Genomic DNA, 6,346 nt, shown 5'->3' on the forward strand with positions numbered 1-6,346 from the left:
CTCTCTCTCTCTCTCTCTCTCCCTATCTCACTCTCACTTTTTTTTTTCCAACTGAGCGGCACTGGCAAATTTTAACTTCTGTATCAGCCTCCGAAATCTACGTAATGGTTCATATGGGTAAGTGTACGCGCTTGTGCAGGACACTGTAAAATGCAAGACTGAGCATATTTGGTATTGCGCTTTACATCAAATTTCCCCCACTAAAAGGGACGAATACGTCATACAAGAATTAAAAATTTAAAACTTTGTAGACTGTTACGTGAATTTCGCAAAAATTGCGGAATATCGCTAGCTTGTTGCCACGATAGGTCGACACACAGTTCTCTGGTCACCTTTACGTGTATATCGTCGAATATACACTAAGATCTTCTGCAGAGCAAGTTATCGACACCCTGCTCTTCTCCTTAAATTTCAAAGAAAAATAATTAAACCTAGAGAAAGATATCGAAGAGGATTTCCACTCATGCATTTACCTTACGACCAAACCTCCAATTAACAATGGTCGAGACTGAACGGCAAGAAAAAATTTTAATTTGTTTCTGGAAAAATATGCCCCAGCTAAAAATAAGAAGACTTATTGTCTGTTGCTGCTCGTGTATGTAACAGGAGTAAGGCCTAAGGGTGCTCCAGTATGAACAGAACACTGAAAATCAAATCTGTATTACTGCGAAATATTTTTATTCTTTAACTCTGTGCACGGTGTGCTGAATATTTGTAACAGGGTAAAATTTCATACGGGCACTGAACTCAATCTACAACGCGGGCCTTTAGAGGGCTGCAATGCTGTCTGTTGTAGGAGAGAAGATGCGTGTTTAACGGGCATCCACTCCTAGGTCATCAGACAGCTCTGACTGAACGACGATGCAACAGAAATTCAGTCATGTTATTCTAATCAAAGGATACATAAGAATTCGGCTTAGTCCATTCAGGGAAAGCATGGAAAACATAATCTTCATGGCCGAACGGAAGTTTAAACCCACCTTCTCCCGAAAATGTGCCAGCTGTCTTAGCCACTGTGGCATCCCTATTGATGTTGTTGTCCGTTGAGTCCTCTGAGCACCCCACATGAGTCAGCTGAAACGTTCAATTTGTTACTAATTCCTCACAAGACGGGGTAACAGTCGAATGCAAAGACCTAGAGAAGAACTGTGCCGGAGCATGAGAACAGCATCAGAAGGAATCAAAGTGAAAAGAGTATGATTTGCCGGACATGTGACTAGGACGAACACCGATAGAGTGACGAAAAGAGTGTAGGGTACAATAGGCAGAACAAGTCGAAAGACAGCAACCAGGTGGAACGTTGAAGTTGCGAAGGATTGGTTGGAATTGGGAATCAAGTTCGAGGCTCAAATGGCTCTGAGCACTATGGGACTTAACATCTATGGTCATCAGTCCCCTAGAACTTAGAACTACTTAAACCTACCTAACCTAAGGACAGCACACAACACCCAGCCATCACGAGGCAGAGAAAATCCCTGACCCCGCCGGGAATCGAACCTGGGAACCCGGGCGTGGGAAGCGAGAACGCTACCGCACGATCAAGTTCGAAGGGAAAGGAAATTGGATAAGCTAGTACACGTCGACCTATATGCCAGAGATTGTTGGCAGAAGGATAGAGCGTCGCCAGTGCAGCAGACGAGAGAAGAGTATACTGATGGTCTCTGCAGAAGAGAGGGAGAGATGAAGAAAAAGAATGAAGAGGTTTCGAGAGAAGAAAAGAAAATGCAACCCATGAATAGGCTGCCCGCGGTCCTACAGACGCCGTAACGGAAGCAGCGTCAGCAGAAGAAGAAGCTTCTCGCTAGGTATTTGCTCAATTCCAAATCGAAATGAAAAAACGAAATTATCCTGTCGTATTACTGGCCGCAAAAAGACTGAACAACTTGACGTTTGCGGATGATATGGTCCTATTTCCAAATGACATAGAAGAACTTCAAGTTTTAGTTAACGAACTTGCATTAGTGTGCTCTGAAGTTGGACTAAAAATAAACATTGACAAAACAAAAATTATGATCAATGAATGGACACCTCAGGGAAGTACATCAGTTGGATGTACACAACTCCAAAGAGTCACAGAATATACCTATCTGGGTCAACTGATAAACATGAAAGGAGATTTAAAATCAGAAATATTACGACGAATTAAATTTGGCTGGCAAGCTTATAGGAGGCACGCTTCAATTTTGAAATCTAAGATGTCGGTTGAGTTGAAGAAATCTATTTTTGACCAATGTATATGGCCAGTAATAATTTATGGGACATTAAATGAGTTCATTGTTAGGAAGCTAATAGTTGCCCAAAGAGGAATGGAAAGATCAGTGTAGGGTTATACAAAAAAAGACAGTAAGAGATCAGTTGAAATAAGACGAACAACGAAGGTTAACGACATAATGGAAAGAGTGAATGCATTGAAATGGCAGTGGGCTGGTCATGTTTCTCGAACAAAAGATGGTAGATGGTCTAAACAAGTCCTAGACTGGAGCCCAGTTTATCAAAAAACACCTAGAGGAAGACCACCAGACAGATGGGACAGAGGTATAAGGAAGACAGTGGGATTCAATTGGCAACGGGAAGCTCAGGATGGGAAGAAATGGAAGATATTACTGGGATGCTTTGTTACACGCCGACTCAAAAGAGGTCACATCATTAAGTGATAGAACTGGCTGATGATGATGATTACTGGCAGGGAGTTGGGGTGGTTCGTCCACCTGGTGCAACGTCTTCTACCTGACGCCACTTCAGCAACTTGCTCATCGATGAAGATGAAATGAAACGATGAAGACAGCACAAATATACAGTCTTCTAGCCGGTCGAGACTCTAGCCTAGGACTCCGCGATCTAGAGGCAAAGCCACTAGACCACCGACTGCGGACACTCCACATCTCCATACACATATGCATTACACTGCAATTAACACTCACGTTTTTGACAGAGAATGCAAGACTCCACTTTAAAACTCTAATCTGTACTGTTCCGCTCTCGAATAGGTCGAGGGAAAAATTAACACCTAAATATCCCGGTAAGAGCTCTGATTTCTCCTACTTTATCGCTGTGTATGTATGTAAAATATTTTGCCATTCGGAGGAGAAAGCATTTCATCGAAATTTCGTCAAAGATCTCGTCACAATGAAAAATGCCTTTTTCTCAATATCTGCCATACGGAGCAACTGTGTCACCTACTTCGTGATAACACAAAACAAGCCACCTTTCTTTGAATTTTCTCGATGTCTTCTTTCAGTGCGACTAGCATCCGCGGGAGAAAAGGTGGAGCAGAGAGACTGACGAACAGCAACCTCATGAATGTTAGTGAGATATAGTGTGATTATCTCAGCAGACACCTCATTGAGTACAGTTGGGGCCGCCCGGGGTGGCCGAGCGGTTCTAGGCGCTACAGTCTGGAATCGCCCGACCACTACGGTCGCAGGTTCGAATCCTGCCTCGGGCATGGATGTGTATAATGTCCTTAGGTTAGTTAGGTTTAAGTAGTTCTAAGTTCTAAGGTACTGGCGACCTCAGAAGTTAAGTCCCATAGTGCTCAGAGCCATTTGAACCATTTGAACCAAGTACAGTTGGGAAGATATCTGGAGGAACTTGTGACAGGTTGTCCCTTTGCATCCGTCAGTGATGCGTGCACAGATGGCTAAGTCGGTAAGAGAGTGGCCGGCGAAAGTTTGATGTCCTGGGTTGAGAACGAGCATCCGCCCCATAATACACGGATTTCACTTGTCGGGAGTGCTGATTTTTTGTCACAGTTTGACGTGTTTTATTTCGTCATTAAATGTATTTGTAGGGCACAGTTGCTGGCAGGTACCGTGTGAATGAAGGTGGATGGCTGTAGCAGGCTGCAGCAGGTGCAGTGGGTCGCCGCCGGGAATGGAAGGCGGTCCACGACGCCGCGCCGGGTCGGCTGGCGCCGTTCACACGCGCCACTTGCTCGGCCGCGGGGTGGGGAGGGGGACAGCCGGTTCCCACAGCCCGCAAACATCTCTGCCGGTGCACGCTGCAAGGCAGCGCCACCACCTGGCCGCGCCTCGCGTGCCCACAGCGGCGGAGCGACTAGGCTCGTGGGGAGTACTGCACGTCTGTTCATCCTTCATCGCGCCCGCTATTATTAGAGATACCGCACCGCTGACCCTCTGCTCGACGTAGAAGAAGAATTTGCTCATGCGACAGAAAGCGTTTACCAGCCAAGTACTCTAGAAGGAGACATACATGTACAATGAAGAGCCAAAGAAACTGGTACACCTGCCTAATATCGTGTAGGTCCACCGCGAGCACGCAGAAGCGCCGCAACACGACGTGGCATCGACTCGACTAATGTCTTAACTACTGCAGGGCTGTCTATAAATCCATTACAGTACGAAGGTTAGAGATCTCTTCTGAACAGAACGTTGCGAGACATCCCAGATAGGCTCAGTAATGTTCATGTCTGGGGAGTTTGGTGGCCAGCGGAAGTTTTTAAACTCAGAAAAGTGTTGCTGGAGCCACTCTGAAGCTTTTCTGGATGTGTGGAGTGTCGCATTGTCCTGCTAGAATTGCCCAAGTCCGTCGGAATGCACAATGGACATGAATGGATGCAGGTGATCAGACAGGATGCTGACGTATCATCTCTCACAACCGTATCTAGACGTATGACGGGTCCCATATCGCTCCAACTGCACGCGCCCCACACCATTACAGAACCTCCACCAGCTTGAACACTCCCCTGCTGACATGCAGGGACCATGGATTCATGAGGTTTTCTCCATACCCGTACACGTCCATCCGCTCGCCACAATTTGAAACCAGACTCCTACAATCACGCAACACCAGAATAAAAGTAGCCATCCACGCTTTTACCCCCGAAACAGGGTTAAACTATTCGCAATACCAAGGTGAATAATTAACGCCCTTTAGACTTAAAGTAGTAAAGCAGTTTTGCTATTTGGGGAGCAAAATAACTGATGATGGTCGAAGTAGAGAGGATATAAAATGTAGACTGGCAATGGCAAGGAAAGCGTTTCTGAAGAAGAGAAATTTTTTAACATCCAGTATAGATTTAAGTGTCAGGAAGTCGTTTCTGAAAGTATTTGTATGGAGTGTAGCCATGTATGGAAGTGAAACGTGGACAATAAATAGTTTGGACAAGAAGAGAATAGAAGCTTTCGAAATGTGGTGCTACAGAAGAATGTTGAAGATTAGGTGGGTAGATCACGTAACTAATGAGGAGGTATTGAATAGGGTTGGGGAGAAGAGAAGTTTATGGCACTACTTGACTAGAAGAAGGGATCGGTTGGTAGGACATGTCCTGAGGCATCAAGGGATCACAAATTTAGCATTGGAGGGCAGTGTGGAGGGTAAAAGTCGTAGAGGGAGACCAAGAGATGAATACACTAAGCAGATTCAGAAGGATGTAGGTTGCAGTAGGAACTGGGAGATGAGGGAGCTTGCACAGGATAGATTAGCATGGAGAGCTGCATCAAACCAGTCTCAGGACTGAAGACAACAACAACAATATAATTAAAGTGCAGCTATGCGCGAAGGTCCAGTGTGGGCTGTATTACCGCATGTCATCGATACTTGGTAGATATTCTGATTCGTTAACCGGAACTGATTTACAAAATTAGTTCCGATTTAGCGCACCAGGTGTAAATGTGAGGCTGTACAGCATGTCATGAGCATCTCCAGTGCTCATGTTGAACAAATTGTGTAAGCAGTGGTGAATAACAAAATCAGCATTATGCCTTTCTCACTTGTTTCACCTTTTCTGCCCACGTCCCGTTCCTAATCCATTACATATGGAAATACGTCCATGCGTTTTTGTTGCGTTCACAGCGCAATTTGCATCTGTTGACCAAAATTGGAACTATTTTTTTCCAGTGAAAATCAGTTCCACAATAGCGCATCAGAATATCTACCAAGTATAGATGCCATACGATAATGCAGCCTACATTGAACTGGTGGCCAAAATTGGAACTCATTTTCTTCCTGCATTAATCAGTTCTGCATGACTACATCAGAATATGTACGAAGTATCCTTGCTGTACAGTAATTACAGCCCATACTTGACTTGTGGGACCAGCTGTACTTCAATTATAAACATCCAGTATTTCGCTGCAAAGCGTGTTGAAAAACACCGGCCCTAATAGGGAAATCAATCGACCTTGAGCCGGTCTCTTATACCCAGACTGCTATTAATTTAGAGGAATTAAGGAAATCCGTTCCAAGGAAAACCATTTCTGACGTAAACAAAAGCCACTGGAAGAGCACCCGAAGGAGGCAAGGTTGGTTCAAATGGCTATGAGCACTATGGGACTTAACATCAGTGGTCATCAATCCCCTAGAACTTAGACCTACTTAAACCTAA

Source organism: Schistocerca piceifrons, chromosome 2 (assembly GCF_021461385.2).
Source record: "Schistocerca piceifrons isolate TAMUIC-IGC-003096 chromosome 2, iqSchPice1.1, whole genome shotgun sequence".
NCBI classification, from domain to species: Eukaryota; Metazoa; Arthropoda; class Insecta; order Orthoptera; family Acrididae; genus Schistocerca; species Schistocerca piceifrons.